The sequence below is a fragment of the Notamacropus eugenii genome, chromosome 5 (assembly GCF_028372415.1).
Source record: "Notamacropus eugenii isolate mMacEug1 chromosome 5, mMacEug1.pri_v2, whole genome shotgun sequence".
NCBI classification, from domain to species: Eukaryota; Metazoa; Chordata; class Mammalia; order Diprotodontia; family Macropodidae; genus Notamacropus; species Notamacropus eugenii.
This window is the reverse complement of record NC_092876.1, coordinates 306,910,521-306,927,207: the sequence shown is the minus strand read 5'-3', so window position 1 is coordinate 306,927,207 and position 16,687 is coordinate 306,910,521. Positions and strand designations below refer to the sequence as shown.

Below are 16,687 nucleotides of genomic sequence, written 5' to 3'. Positions count from 1 at the left end.
AATTCTCTAAGGAGGTTCCAGAGGATATCCTCTGGCCATGGGCTGAAGAAGAAGACCAAGACTCTGTTCCTTCTCCGAAGCAAAGCAATTCTCTTTCAGGGACTTGGCTAGAACAACTTCTACCATCACACTGGCCAGGCATTCGGAACTGATTCCAAACCAGATTGCTTGTTTATACAAATCCCATAGGGTGCAACCAAGTCTCCTCTACCAATCCAAACATAGTTCCTATTCCATGTCATTACATTTCATTAAATAGCTTCTTAAGCTTTTTTTTGTCACCTAAAGTCTTTGATTGATTGATTGATTCAATAGAGATACTCCCAACCAGTTAAGGTATCAGGGAACAACATATTGTTAGTCACTGTAAGTGGGGCAGGTATCAAATAATTAACTGACTCAACTGATCCCTGTCACCGCTCTAGATTTCTGTGAAACTGCCAATTTTGGCTTTTAAAGTCAAACACCACTAGAAGACTGAAGAAAATGTATCTGGAGCAGTACAGGGGCAGGACTTATAATTTCCCTGCTACACAGAACTCTATGTAAGGAAACTGTATCAAAATAGGCAGACATCTTCTCTGCAACTATAGTTTTAGAGAGTTGCTTAGCACCAAGAGTTAGTCAACCAGCCACCTATTATTAAGCACCTACCACGCGCCAAGTATTGTGCTAAATGCTCAGCATACAAAGAAAAACAAAAGACAATTCTTGCCCTCAAGGAGTTCACAAACTATTGGGGGGAAACATGAAAACAACTCAGCATAAATAAGCTATATACAGGATAAATTTTTTAAAACAACAGAGGGAAGGCACTAGAATTAAGTGGAATTGGGAAAGGTTTCCCGTAGGTGATAGGATTTTAGCTGGGACTTGAAGGAAGTCAGGGAAGCCCGGAGGCTTCTGGGAGGGTAAATGATATGCCCAAGGTCATACAGCAAGTACGTATTAGAGGAAAATCTCTCCAAAACTTCTCCCCACTGGGAACTGTTTTCTCCTCCCTCTCCCTGCTTGGTTAAAGAAAAAAGAGCTGAACTAGTTGCCATCTTGAAATCCTTTCTAACTATATAACTATAAAAAAGGATAGCTTCAAAGTTGATCTGACTCTTGAATCAGTGGACAGCTTCTGAAGGAACTGGTGAAGTCATTTACACTATACGAAAGCAATCAATCCCTTGAAAGGGTAATAATCTAAGTAACCACATCACAAACTGGATAAACACATAAGAGAATCTTAACTAGTGGATCTGAATCCACATATCAAGCTCTAAGCACGGCTATTCCTAGGCTTCCCCTCTCCTGACTTTGCCAGTGTGGTAATTCAACACTCCCCTCCACAAATGATTTAAATGTAGTTACAAAGTTTAGCTATGTTAATGTTAAATATTAAGCCTATAACTAGCTTTTAAATAAAAAAAATCCAAGCTTGTTAGTGAGTTCCCTGGGTATCGGCATTTTCCTCCTTAGAGAATCTCCCCTTTTTTTCATTGGAGTTCCATTCATCAGATTTCAAATTTCTGTTCTTGGGAACTTCCCATGCCTCCTGGGTTGACTTCTACAGACTTGTAGGCCAAGATGTTCCTTCTCTCTTTCCTCTGAGTTCTGTGAAATCACTTTTCCAAAAATCTAGTATGTTTCACTGTACTTCCCACTGTGCCAGACTTTCCTCTTTTCTATCACAAATTCTAAGATAAAGTGGTTATTTCCCACTAAGAGTCCAATCATTTCCAAACCAGCAACCAGGGAGCCAAGATGATAGAGTAAAAGCAGGGACGTGACAAAGCTCTCCCAAATTCTCCTCCAAACAATTAAAAAATAATGCCTCAGAACAAATTCTGGAGCAGCAGAACTAACAAAAGGACAGGTTAAAACAATTTTCTAGCCCAAGACAACTTAGAAGGTTGATGGGAAAGATATGTCTTATTGGGGTGAGAGTAGAGCACAGTCTAGCACAATCAGCTCCCTGGCAAGCCAGCAGCAGGTTGGACCCAGGAAGCAGTTCAGGCCTTTAGGGAGACTGAATCAGAGGTTGGCTTCTGGAGTTCTGACCCCACAGACGGTAAGGGGGTCTGACAACTGATCAGAAAGTTACTAGGGATGCTTTGCTGGTACTGAGTGCATGACTATGTTGCATTGGGATCTGATTTGCAAACCTGGGTTGCAGTCCCAGGGTAAGTAGGAGCACTAATACATTAGACCTTACAGCTACAGGGGAACAGGGACCCTGGTCTTAGTTTCAGGATTGAAAAGAGTGCTTGTGGTTGCTCACAGAATAAGAGAGCAGTGACCATACATTTCCTTAGATCATACTATCTTAAAAAAGCTGAAAACTTATAGGTCTCCAGAATTAGCTGTGAAAATAGCAGCATGAAAAACCTAAAGCTTGGGACAGTACCCCTTTCACACCAAAGCCAAACTTTAAAAGTAATGTTAAAACTCAAGATATAGGCTGGAAAGATGAGCATACAACAAAAACAAGAAACTGACCATAGAAAGTTGCTATGGTGACAGTGAACATCAAAGCACAAACTTAGAAGATGACAACAATATAAAAATGGCTACATGCAGAGCCTCAAAGAAAAATGTGAATTGGTTTCAAGTCCCAAAAGAATTCCTGGAAGAGCTCAAAGGGGATTTAAAAAGTAAAATAAGAGAGGTAGAGGAAAAGTCAAGACAAGAAATGAGAGTGATGCAAGAGAACCATGGAAAAAGAGTCAGCAGCTAGGTAAAGGAAGCACAAAAATGGGAAAAGATGTACAAAAAAATCACTGAAGAGAAAAATTCCTTAAAAATTAGAATTAGTCAAGTGGAAACTAATGACTTCATGAGACATCAAGAAATAATAAAACAAAATCAAAAGAATGAAAAAAATAGAAGAAAATGTGAAATATCTCATTGGAAAAATAGACCTAGGAGAGATCATTTAAGAATTATTGGACTGCCTGAAAGCCATGATAAAAAGAAAAAAAAAAGCCTAGGTATCATATGTCCCAAATACTCTTAAAAAAACAGCAACTAAGCTTTGAGATTTGCGAAGCACTTCACATCTCATTTGGTCCTCAGAACAACACTGAGGTAGGTACTATTTCCTCCCTCATTTTATTGATGAGGAAACCAGCTAGTTCAGTGTCTGAGGTAGAAATTGAATTCAGGTCTTTCTAATTTCAAGACCCACACATGAGCTCTCTGTACCACCTAGCTAAATCCCTCCCTGGACTGAGTTTTCTTACTAACTCAAATTAATCTTAAATTGGTGGGACTCCTCTTTAATTTTTTTAGCATTATTATTCTGGTGAGATGGTGCCATGTTGTAGTAGATAGAGAGCTGGAGTGGATAGACAGCTCAGAGTTTAAAAGACTTGGACTAAATTTTGCCCCTGATACACACTGGATATTTTAATATAGGTAAATCTCTCAGTGACACATATCAGGTGCTGATCTGCATTGGTAGAAAGAGTGTTTTCCCTGGAGGACCATATGCCAATGAAATCACAAAACCATTAACCTCCACCCACCCCCACCTCCCTGCCAGTATAATCCATGTAATACCTCATGGCTGCCAATTATGGGATACCATGACCTCTGATGAAAATCTAAGTGCTGCTCACCATGAGTCCCTACTTTCATTTCCGGTTTCTTCTTCTAATAATGACAATAATAGTTTTACATTGCACTTTAAGGTTTGCAAAGTGCTTTACAAATATTATTTCATTTTATCCTCACAACAGTTTTGTGAAGTAGGTACTATTGTTGTCATCTCATTTTGCAGATGAGGAAACTGAGGCAGACAAGGGTTAAGTGACTTGCCCAGAGTCACACAGTATCTGAAGCTAGACTTGAGCTCAGAACTTTCTGACAAGGTGGTCCAATGTACTGCCTAGTTGCCTAACTATAAAGAGATCATCTTATTATACCATATCTCCTCCCCTCCACACACACACTACCTATTCTATTCCCTTTGAAAAAGCAATACCCTTCCAAAGCCATATTCCAGAGTCTCACAGCATCAGCGTCAATGATTACTAAGATCTGAAATTTCTCTCCTTGCATTAGGATCTTTAATTTCCTGTGCCTGTAACCCATACACTTTGTGTACAGAAATCTGGGGCCATAAGTTTTGATGGCTGCTTTCTTGGAATTCACTTCTGGGCCTCCCTACAGATTGTTACTAAAAAGATTTGAGACTAATTGCATTATAATGGACTACCATTGTACTGGGAAATATCTAGATAAGCGACCTTTCCAGTTGTCATCCAGACATTTTGTGCTGTATAGTCGAAGGGTACAACTCCAAAAACCATATCCTTTTTCTCTATGTTTCACAACCACATGGTCAAAGTTACTAAGCTACAAATCTCTTGATTTCTTTTCTAAAGCATTTAAAAGAATCTTCAGAACTGTAAAGAACACATCAAAGTGAAAACAAGCTGTCGGCCTTATTTTTGAAAGCTGAAGCATGCCTCTATACTCAATTTCTTGTAATAGCTCAAATACTGCAGGATCAGAGAGCCAAATGAAGCAACTTACAGAACATTTGTTTAAAAAAAAATCTAAGTGCTACTGGTTTTGCATCTGGTAGGAAAAAACAATTCTTTCCATTGGTCTAATTATGTAAACAATAAGACAGTGTCGCTTTATAAAGCTCTCCTTCCACATGAAAAGACTCCATGAACCGCAACACATAATTGTTCTAATTCTATTTGGAGCACACAGTTTCTCAGGCAATTCAGTTGGACTAGAGAGGCTAAAAATCAACTGTATTGAGGTTAAGAATGGAAAGTCTTATAATGAAACCCATGAGGGTCTTGTCTAGATTTCTATTTTCACATGGAATAATTTGTTTGACCTCAAGTCTTTTTAGGGTTTCATGAGGTTATTAGTGGTTACTAATGTACGCTAACATTTCACATTCTTTTTTAAAAAAAAATTATCTAGTGTTATATTTTCCCCCAGTTACATGTAAAGATGATTTTTAACATTCATCTTTAAAACTTTGAATTCCAACTTCTTTTCCTCCCTCCCTCCCCATGACCCTTCATTGAGAAGGCAAGTAGTTTGATACAGATTATACATGTGTAGTCATGCAAAACATTCCCATATCAGTCATGTTTGAAACAAAACACAGACAGAAAAAAAAAAGAACTTCAACAAAAATAAAGTAAAAATTGTGTGATTCAGTCTGCATTCAGACTCCATCAGTTCTTTCTCTGGGGATAGATAGCATTTTTCATGATAAGTCCTTCAGAGTTGTCTTGGATCATTGTGTGGCTGAGAACAGCTAAGTCATTCACAGTTGATCTTACACTACTGCCATTACTTTGTCCACAGTACATTTCACTTTGCATCAGCTTGTAAGCCTTTCCAGGTTTTTCTGAGAGCATCCTGCTCCTCACTTCTAATAGCATAATAGTATTCCAGTACAATTACATACCACAGTTGATTCAGCCATTCCTCAGTTGACTGACATCCCCTTAATTTCCAATTCATTGCCCCCAGAAAAGAACTGCTACACATTTGTGCATATAGGACCTTTTTTGTTTTCCTCTTTTGGGATACAGACCTAGTAGTGGCATTGGTGTCAAAGGATATACATGGTTTATTGGCCCTTTGGGCATAATTACAAATTGTTCTTCAGAATAGTTGAATCAGTTCACAATTCCACCAACAGTGTATTAATGTCTCATTTTCCCCCACATGTCCTCCAACATTTGTCATTTTCCTTTTCTGTGTATCAGCTGATCTTTTTTTATGTTTATTTATTTTTAGTTTTCAACATTCATTTCCACAAAATTATGAGTTCCAAATTTTCTCCCCATCCCTCCCCTCCCCCCACCCCAAAAAGCTGTGTATTCTGATTACCCCTTCCCTCAATCCATCCTCCCTTCTATCACACGCCTCCCTTCCCTTATCCTCATCTTCTCTCTTTTTTTGGAGGGCAAGATAGATTTCTATACCCCATTGCCTGTATTTTTTATTTCCAGATTGCATGCAAAAACAATTCTCAACCTTCATTCCTAAAACTTTGAGTTCCAACTTCTCTCCCTTTTCCTCCCTTCCTCCCACCCCATCCACACTGAGAGGGCAAGCAATTCAGTATAGACTATATATGTGTAGTTTTGCAAAAGACTTCCATAATAGTCATGTAGTGTAAGACTAACTACATTTCCCTCCATCTTATCCTGCCTCCTATTTATTCTATTCTCTCTTATGACTTTGTCCCTCCTCAAAAGTGTTTACTTCTAATTACTCCCTCCTCTCATTTACCCTCCCTTCTATCATCCCCCTACCTCACTTGTCCCCTTCTCCCCTACTTTCCTGTAGTGTAAGAGATTTTCGTATCAAATTGAGTGTGCATGTTATTCCCTCCTTAAGCCAAATGTGATGAGAGTAAGTTTCACTTTTTCCCTCTCACCTTCCCCCTTTTCCCCTCCATTGAAAAAGCTTTCTCTTGCCTGTTTCATGAGAAACAGGCCCATTCCATTTCTCCCTTTCTCCTCCCAATATATTCCTCTCTCACACCTTGATTTTATTTTTTTAGATATCATCCCTTCCTATTCAACTCACCCTGTGCTCCCTCTCCCTCTCTCTCTCTCTCTCTGTGTGTGTGTGTGTGTGTGTGTGTGTGTGTGTGATCCCTCCAACTACCCAAATACTGAGAAAAGTTTCAAGAGTTACAAATATTACCTTTCCATGTAGGAATGTAAACAATTCAACTTTAGTAATTATGATTTCTCTTTCCTGTTTACCTTTTCATGCTTCTCTTGATTCTTGTGTTTGAAAGTCAAATTTTCTTTTCAGCTCTGGTCTTTTCATCAAGAATGCTTGAAAGTCCTCTCTTTCACTGAATGATCATTTTTTCCCCTTGAAGTATTATACTTAGTTTTGCTGGGTAGGTGATTCTTGGTTTTAATCCTAGTTCCTTTGACTTCTGGAATATCATATTCCAAGCCCCTCAATCCTTTAATGTAGAAGCTGCCAGATCCTGTGTTATCCTCATTGAATATATACAATACTCAAATTGTTTCTTTCTAGCTGCTTACAATATTTTCTCCTTGACCTGGGAACTCTGGAATTTGGCTACAATATTCCTAGGAGTTTCTCTTTTTGGATCTCTTTCAAGAAGTAGATTCTTCCAATATTTATTTTGCCCTCTGGTTCTAGAATATCAGGGCAGTTTTCCTTAATAATTTCATGAAAGATGATGTCTAGACTCTTTTTTGGATTATGGCTTTCAGGTAGTCCCATAAGTTTTAAATTATCTCTCCTGAATCTATTTTCCAGGTCAGTTGGTTTTTTTCCAATGAGATATTTCACTTGTCTTCTATTTTTTCATTCTTTTGGTTTTGTTTTGTAATTTCTTGGTTTCTCATAGTCGTTAGCTTCCATTTGCTCCATTCTAATTTTTCAAGAACTATTTTCTTTAGTGAGCTTTTGAACCTTCTTTTCCATTTGGCTAATTCTGTTTTTTAAAGCATTCTTCTCCTCATTGACTTTTTGGACTTCTTTTGCCAATTGAGTTTGCCTATTTTTAAAGGTGTTATTTTCTTCAGCATTGTTGTGGGTCTCCTTTAGCATGCTGCTGAATTGCTTTTCATGATTTTCTTGCATCATTCTCATATCTCTTTCCATTTTTTCCTCCAACTCTTACTTGATTTTCAAAATCCTTTTTGAGCTCTTCCATGACCTAAGACCATTGCATATTTATTTTGGAGGCTTTGGATGCAGAAGCCTTCACTTTTAGGTCTTCTTCTGATGGTATGCATTGCTATTCCTCTTCTGAAAGAATGGAAGAAAATACCTGTTCATCAAGAAAGTAGTCTTCTATAGTCCTATTTTTTTCCCCTTTTTTGGGCATTTTCCCAGCCAATTACTTGACTTTTGAATCCTTTTTCAAGAAGAGGGTATACTCTGGGGACCTGTAAGTTCTCAGTTCCTCCAAAGTGGCACAATCAAGGGAGAGGAGTTTACTCCTCTCCTGGTCTGTATTCTTGTCTGTGAGCAACCACAAGCACTCTGTTCTGTCCAGTATCTGCGAGTACAATTCCCTCTCCACAACTGCCTCCAGCTCCACCATGCCAACATTCTTCCTCAACCCAGGAGAGCCACTCAGGGCTGAGATCCAGATCAGCCACTTAATTCACCTAGGGGTTTTATGCCAAGGGCTCCAAAAATGGACTTGCTGGGCTGGCAGGGCCAGGCCCCATTCCCTTCCTACCCAGGTGAAAGAGCTTTCTCATTGACCTTTGAAGCTGTCTTTGGCATTTGTGGGTTGGGCAATCTGGGAACTGCAATTGTTGCCAGGAATTCCATACCCTGAAGTCTGTTCTGGTCCTGTCCCTGCTATGTTGCAGCCAAGGCCTGGTTGTGCTCCATTCAGCACCTAATACAATAGACCTTTCCTGTCAGTCTTAGGCTGAAAAATCTCTTTCACTGTTGCTTTGTGGCTTCTGCTGCTCTAGAATTTGTTTAGAGTCATTTTTACAGGTATTTTATGGGCTATGGAGGAGAGCTTCTACAGGTTCATCCTTCTATTCTGCCATTTTGGCTCCCCCTATCAGCTAATCCAATAGGTATGAGGAAGTACTTCAGAACTGTTTTAATTTGCATTTCTCCAATCAATAGTGAGTTACAGCATTTTTTTGTATGGCTATAGATAACTTTAATTACTTCATCTGAAAACTGTTCATATCTTTTGATCATTTATCAATTGGGAAATGGCTCTTATTTTTATAAATTTGATTCAGTTCTCTATATGTTTAAGAAATGAGATCTTCATCAGAGAAACTTGCTTTAAAAATTTTTTCACAGGGGGAGGAGCCAAGATGGCAGAGTAGAAAGACATACATATGCTAGCTCCAAATCCACAGCCCATAAAATACCTGTAAAGTAGAACTGCCAACAAATTCGGGAGCAGCAGAAGCCACAGAACAACAGAGCGGAGGAGATTTCTGTTCCAGAAAGCCCTGAAAAACTGACACAAAAGGTCCATCGCACTCCGGACCCAGAGCAGAGCCCAGCCCTGCTTTGGCCATGCGGCACTGAGAGGAACAAATCTGAGCAGGCTTTAGGGACAGAATCTCCAGCAACTGCACAGGTCCCTCCACCCACAGGTGACAAGGGTTGGTGAGAGAGTCTTTTTGGGTGGCCAAGAGGGGAGTGGAGTGTCTCCATGGCTCGGGCCCCCTCGGGAGGCAGCAGTGGGGGTGGCAGAGGACAGGGGCTCCCAAAGCAGGCAGGAGCCCAGATCCATTGTTGAAGGTCTCCACACAAACTCCTGGAGGGAACTGAGCCCCATGAGGTGGCCCTGCCCCCACCTGAGCAGCTGAACTTAATCTCACACTGAATAGCAGCCCTGCCCCCACCCAAAGCCCTGAGGCTGTGAAGCAGCATTTGAATCTCAGACCCCATTTGCTGGCTGGGCGGATCTGGGGGCGAGGTGGGTGTGGAAAGGATACTCAGAAGTCAAGTCACTGGCTGGGAAAATGCCCAGAAAAGGGAAAAATAATAAGACCATAAAAGGTTACTTTCTTGGTGAGCAGATACCTCCTCCCTTTCTAATGAGGAAGAACAAGGCTTACCATCAGGAAAAGACATAGAAATCAAGGCTTATGTATCCCAAACATCCAAAATAAATATTCCATGGGCTCAGGCCATGGAAGAGCTCAAAAAGGATTTTGAAAATCAAATTAGAGAGGTGGAGGAAAACTGGGAAGAGCAATGAGAGAGATGCAAGAAAAGCATGAAAAGCAGGTTAACACCTTGCTAAAGGAGACCCAAAAAAATGCTGAAGAAAATAACACCTTAAAAAATAGACTAACTCAATTGGCAAAAGAGGTTCAAAAAGCCAATGAGGAGAAGAATGCTTTCAAAAGCAGAATTAGCCAAATGGAAAAGGAGGTTCAAAAGCTCACTGAAGAAAATAGTTCTTTCAAAATTAGAATGGAACACACAGAGGCTAATGACTTTATGAGAAACCAAGAAATCACAAAACAAAACCAAAAGAATGAAAAAATGGAAGATAATGTGAAATATCTCATTGGAAAAACAACTGACCTGGAAAATAGATCCAGGAGAGACAATTTAAAAATTATGGGACTACCTGAAAGCCATGAACAAAAGAAGAGCCTAGACATCATCTTTCATGAAATTATCAAGGAAAACTGCCCTGAGATTCTAGAACCAGAGGGCAAAATAAGCATTCAAGGAATCCACTGATCATCACCTGAAAGAGATCCAAAAACAGAAACTCCTAGGAACATTGTGACTAAATTCCAGAGTTCCCTGCTCAAGGAGAAAATATTGCAAGCAGCTAGAAAGAAACAATTCAAGTATTGTGGAAATACAATCAGGATAACACAAGATCTAGCAGCTTCTACATTAAGGGATTGAAGGGCGTGGAATATGATATTCCAGAAGTCAAAGGAACTAGGACTAAAACCAAGAATCACCTAGCCAGCAAAACTCAGTATAATACTTCAGGGGAAAAAATGGTCTTTCAGTGAAATAGAGGACTTTCAAGCATTCTTGATGAAAAGACCAGAGCTGAAAAGAAAATTTGACTTTCAAACACAAGAATGAAGAGAACCATGAAAAGGTAAACAGCAAAGAGAAGTCATAAAGGACTTACTAAAGTTGAACTCTTTACATTCCTACATGGAAAGACAATATTTGTAACTCTTGAAACTTTTCTCAGTATCTGGGTAGTTGGTGGGATTACACACACACACACACACACACACACACACACACACACACACACACACACACACACACAGCACAGGGTGAATTGAATAGGATGGGATCATATCTTTAAAAAATGAAATTAAGTGGTGAAAGAGAAATATATTGGGAGGAGAAAGGGAGAAATGGATTGGGGCAAATTATCTCTCATAAAACAGGCAAGCAAAAGACTTTTTAGTGGAGGGACAAAGAGGGGAGGTGAAAGAAAAACATGAAGTCTACTCTCATCACATTCAACTAAAGGAAGAAATAAAATGCACACTCATTTTGGTATGAAAACCTATCTTACAATACAAGAAAGTGGGGGATAAGGGAAGAAGCAAGGTGGGGGGGATGATGGAAGGGAGGGCAATGGGAGGAGAGAGCAATTTGAAGTCAACACTCTTGGGGAGGGACAAGATGAAACGAGAGAATAGAAGCAATGGGGGGCAGGATAGGATGGAAGGAATTACAGTTAGTCTTACACAACACGACTATTATGGAAGTCATTTGCAAAACTACACAGAGATGGACTATATTGAATTGCTTGCCTTCCCAAAGGGAATGGGTGGGGAGGGAGGGATGAAGAGAAGTTGGAACTCAAAGTTTTAGGAACAACTCTCAAGTACTGTTCTTGCCACTAGAAATAAGAAATACAGGTAATGGAGTATAGAAAGTTATCTGGCCCTACAGAACAAAAGAGAAGATGGGGACAAGGGAAGGGAGGGATGATAGAAGAGAGGGCAAATTAGTGATAGGGGCAATCAGAATGCTTGGTGTTTTGGGGTAGGGGTAGGGGACAAATGGGGAGAAAATTTGGAACCCAAAATTCTGTGAAAATGAATGTTAAAAGTTAAATAAATTTAAAAAAAAATTTTTCACAGTTACTACTGCTAAGTGTATTTCCCTCCATCCTATTCCCCCTACTTCCATTTATTCTATTCTTTTTTTCCTTTCACCCCCTCCCTCCTCAAAAGTGTTTTGCTTCTGACCACCCCTTCCCCTAATATGGCTTCCCTTTTATCCCCTCCCCCCTTCTCTTATCTCCTTCCCCTTCTACTTTCTTATAGGGTAAGATAGATTTCTATACTCAATTCATTTTTGAAAGCTGAAACATGACTCTATACTCAGCTTCTTTTAATCGCTCAAATAGTGCAGGATCTGAAAGTCAAATGAAACAAGTTACAGAACACTTCTTGTTTAAGTTTTTTGTGTGTCATTCCCCCTTTGAGCCAATTCTGATGAGAGTAAGGTTCAATCACTCCCCCTCAACTTTCCCCCCCTTCCCTTCCACTGTAATAGCTTTTTCTTTCCTCTTTCATGTGAGATAATTTACCTCATTCTACCTGTCCCTTTCCCTTTCTCCTACACTCCTCTCACCCCTTAATGTTATTATTTTATGTATCATCTCATCATATTCAACTCACACCTGTGCCCTCTGTCTGTATATACTCCTCCTAACTGCCCTAATAATGAGAAAGTTCTTCTGAGTTACAAGCATCTTCCCATGTAGGAATGCAAACAGTTTAACCTAAAGTCCCTTATGATTTCCCTTTACTATTTACTTTTTCATGCTTTGCTTGAGTCTCATATTTAAAAGTCAAATTTTCTGTTTTTCTCTGGTCTTTTCATCAGGAATGCTTGAAAGTCCCCTGTTTTGTTGAATGTCCATTTTTGCCCCTGAAGGATTATACTCAGTTTTTCTGCATAGGTGATTCTTAGTTGTAATCCTAGCTCCTTTGCCCTCCAGAATATCACATTCAAATCCTCCAGTCCTTTAATATAGAAGCTCCTAAATCTTGTGTTATCCTGACCGTGGTTCCATGATACTTGAATTGTTTCTTTCTGGATGCTTGCAATAATTTCTCCTTGACCCAGGAGCTCTAGAATCTGGCTATAATATTCTTGGCAGTTTTCATTTTGGGATCTCTTTCAGGAGGTGATCAGTGGATTCTTTCAAATCCTATTTTACCCTCTGATTCTAGAATATCAGGGCAGTTTTCCTTGATAATTTCTTGAAAGGTGATGTCTAGGCTCTTTTTTTGATCATGGCTTTCAGATAGTCCAATAATTTTAACATTATCTCTCCTGGATCTATTTTCCAGAGCAGTTGTTTTTTCCATTGAGATGTTTCACATTTTCTTCTATTTTTTCATTTTTTTGGTTTTGTTTTATTGTTTCTTGATTTTTCATAAAGTCATTAGCTTTCATTTGCTCCATTCTAATTTTCAAGGAATTTTTTTCTTCACTGAACTTTTATACTTCCTTTTCCAGTCAGTCCATTCTGCTTTTTAAAGCATTCTTCTCCTTATTGGCTTTTTGGACCTCTTTTGCCATTTGGTCTAGTCTTAACTATTTTTTAAGGTGTTATTTTCTTCAGCATTTTTTTGGGTCTCCTTTAGCTAGTTGTTAATTTTTCATGCTTTCCTTGCATTACTCTCATTTCCTTTCCCAATTTTTCCTCTATCTCCCTTCCTTGATTTTTAAAATCCTTTCTGAGCTCTTCTGTGGCCTGAGATCAGTTCATATTTTTCTTGGAGGCTTTGGATGTAGCAACTTTGACTTTGCATGCCTCTCTCATCCAGGTCCAACAGAACTTTCCTTCTGACTTTCTAAGATGTCTTTGGCATTTGTGGGCTGAGAAGCCTGGAAACCACCATAGCTGCCAGTGATTCAGTCCTCTCAAGTCTGCTCCTACTTTTTTGGGGCCTGGTCTGTGCTGGCATGGTCAGGATTGGACTGCACTCCTCTTTTAGCCTGGTGCAACAGACCTTTCCTGTCGACCTTCTAGGTTGTCTTGGGCTGGAAATTTGTTTCACTCTGTCTTTTGTGGGTTCTACTATTCTAGAATTTGTTTAATCATTTTTTACAAGTATTTGGAAGGGTTTGGAGGAGAGCTCAAGCGAGTCCCTGCCATTACTCCACTGTCTTGACTCTACCCTGTGCTGAGATACTTCTAGGGACCTGCAAGTTTTCAGTTCTTCCAAGGTGGTGTGATCTAAGGACAGGTGTTTGCTACACTCCTGGCCTGTGCCCTGGTCAATGAGCAACCATAAGTACTCTTTTCTGCCTTGGAACTGTGAGGGGGGGTCCCCACTCCACTGAAGCTGCAAGCTCTGGTGTGCCAGTGCTCCTCCTTGCCATGGGACTGCCACCCAGGACTGTAACCTGGATCCAAGTATGGGCAAGGCAACAGAGTACTGCCTCAGTGTTGGCATAAAGATCCCTGTAATCTCCTTCTGACTAGTTGTTCAACTCCCATACTAACTGTGGGCTAAGAGCTCTGAAAGCAATTACTACCAGTATTGATTCAGTGGCTCCCAAGGTCTGCTCCTGGTTTGCTGGGGCTAGGTCTGTGCTGGTGTAGCATATGCTGGACTGTGCTCCACTTTCACCCAGGTGCAATAGATCTTTCCAAATGACCTTCTAAGTTGTCTTTGTCTGGGAAAATATTTCACTCCATCTTTTTGTGGGTTCTGCTGCTCCAGGAATTGTTTTGTGGCATTATTTAAAGGGATTAGGGGAGAGCTCAGGCATGTAGCTGCCTTTTCTCTGCCATCTTGGCTCTGCCCCAAGCCCACATTTTTCAACACTTTCCATTTTTCCACTGAGAACAGTCTTCTAAGGCTTTCTGGGCATGACTTGAGAAGTATCTATACACTATAATTTGAAATGTGCTGTTTTTAGTTCTCACCTAACTCAAAATAATTCCCTGTTATCTAGGTATTATAATATACCCAGAATAAGGTCATTTATGATTCAATGTCCCATTATCCATAATTCACCCCCATGTGTTGGTCCATCCCTGGTCTTTGTCTTAGATTCTCTTTTCTCTCTCTTTCTCTGCTTCTTGATTATTTCATCAGTTCCCATGGATTTAAGAATCATCTCTATGTAGATCACTCACAAATCTTTATATCCAGCTAGACCCTTTTCTGAGTGCATACCACCAACTGCCTATTAGCCATTTCCAACTGGTTGTCCTATGGGCATCTTAAACCCAGTATGTCCAAAACAGAATTCATCATAATTGTTGCCAAACTCTTCACTCTTCCTAACTTCTCTCTGATAAGGATTCTACCATCCTTCAACTCACCCAGGTTCACAAATTCATAATCATCCTTAATTCTTATTTCAATCACTCTCCTATATCTAATCAATTGTCAAGACTCATCAGTTCTAATTCCTCATCATCTCCCACAAGCATCCCTTTTCTCTCCTCACATGGATGCCCTGTCATCTGTTGTTTGGAATACTGCAACAAGCTAATGGTTCTTTTGACTTCAATCTTTCTCCTCTCTTCTGTTCAGCTGCCAAACTGATATTCTTAAAGCACAAGTCATAGAATGATCATGTCACTCCCTTGCTCAGGAATACAAACTCCCTTGTTTCACATTTAAGGTTCCTTAAATCTGGTGCCCACCTATGTTTTAAGGCTGATTATACATACATTTTTTCACCTCGTGCTCATTTGTAAATGCATCATCTCCACTATGAGAAATGGTATCAAAAGATCTTTCATTCTCCTTATCTTTGTTAGCTCTGAATCTTTCACCAGAGATAGAGCACTTCTGACAGAATCTCAGTCTGAGACCTATCTATCTCTCAGAATCTCTTCTCTGGGGATATTTCTCCTCAGTAGTCTTCTCTCAACAATATTCTCAATAAGTACAATCTGATCAGAAAATGCTATTGGTTTCCACAGTTTAAGAAGACAAAGAAAACATGGAAAAATAAAGAAATGTAAACAGGCTTTTCCCATGCCCAGAGGCAAAGGCTTTAGGAGAAAGGAGATAGAGGATTACTGCCTTAGTGTCCAGAACAGCAAGGTTTCAGCAATATAGCTTCCTTCTCATGTTCCTCTTAGAATCATGGCCCCTTTCTTTGTGATGGTTGTCTCTACCTCTCCCATCTCCTTGTAGCTTTTCCCAGCTTTCCATTCTCCAGCACCAGACATCTACTTATGCTATGAGGAACTAGGTCCTCCTTCTTAAGTCTGCTGCTTAGACTCAGTGAATTGACTTTTTAAAAGTCATCTGGAAACAGTTAAAAAGAGTAATTATTTTATACAAATGAGGTGCAAAAGGAAGAATTGATACAGAAGAATTAGATGGGGGAGGGATGGTATTCTGGTAACCTACTTTCATCGGGAATGAGTTTAAGAGGGAACAATACATATATATTTAGAAGAGTATAAAAGTCTTCTAAATTCAGAAGAAATAAAACAGTAGGGGCATAGGAAGGGATCTTTAGGGGGGAGAATGAAGGAATAGGTAAAAAGGGTATAGAAAGGTGTTTACTTTTATGGGAATGGGAGTATAGAGTAGGGATCCTTGGACAGGTGTAGCCAAGTAATAGGAGGGCAAGGTAGTGGGTAGAAGTAAAGTAGAGAAGACAGGAGGGATAGGAAACAAGAGATATGCATAAACATAAAAACAAAGGTGTTTGAAAAAGTACATGTCTACATATGTATGTATATGTCTATGTTTATATCTATAGCTATAGAGAAGCACATCTAAACTTTATTGCAGCCTTGGGGGTGGGGTCAGGGAGGAGATAAAAGAACAAAGTAAAAAAGTACACAGCAGAGAACAAAAGAAAACTCACAAGGAAGCCAAGAAAAGATGGATAATTCTCAACACAATATAGTTATTATACAGGCTTTCTTGAAATGAAAATTTATTGTTACAAAAAAAGTTGCCTGGAATCATGGTCTATCCTTCTTTATCCTATTGCCTGTGCTTCATTCCTGATTCACTTAAAATACATTTTAAGTTGGTTTAGTACCTTGTTTACCTGGCCCTTTAATACCTTCTCTCCTCACCCTGCCTCCACCTGTAGAGAGTTGTCATGGACACAGCAGACATTAGCAGTAGTTCACCAGTGGCCCACACAAGTGTAGTACCAGCCCACTGGGTGCAAGAGTCGCCCTCCATGCATATACCCTCTCTTTTTCTTTATTAGGATT

At 39.7% G+C, this 16,687-nt stretch overlaps 1 protein-coding gene across 3 annotated transcripts in view; it reads right to left on the bottom strand.

Annotated features, from left to right (window-relative positions):
- LOC140506285 (5-hydroxytryptamine receptor 5B-like) overlaps positions 1–16,687 on the bottom strand; it is a 37,571-nt gene that overhangs the window by 12,353 nt on the left and 8,531 nt on the right. The gene's annotated exons all lie outside the window — the stretch shown is intronic.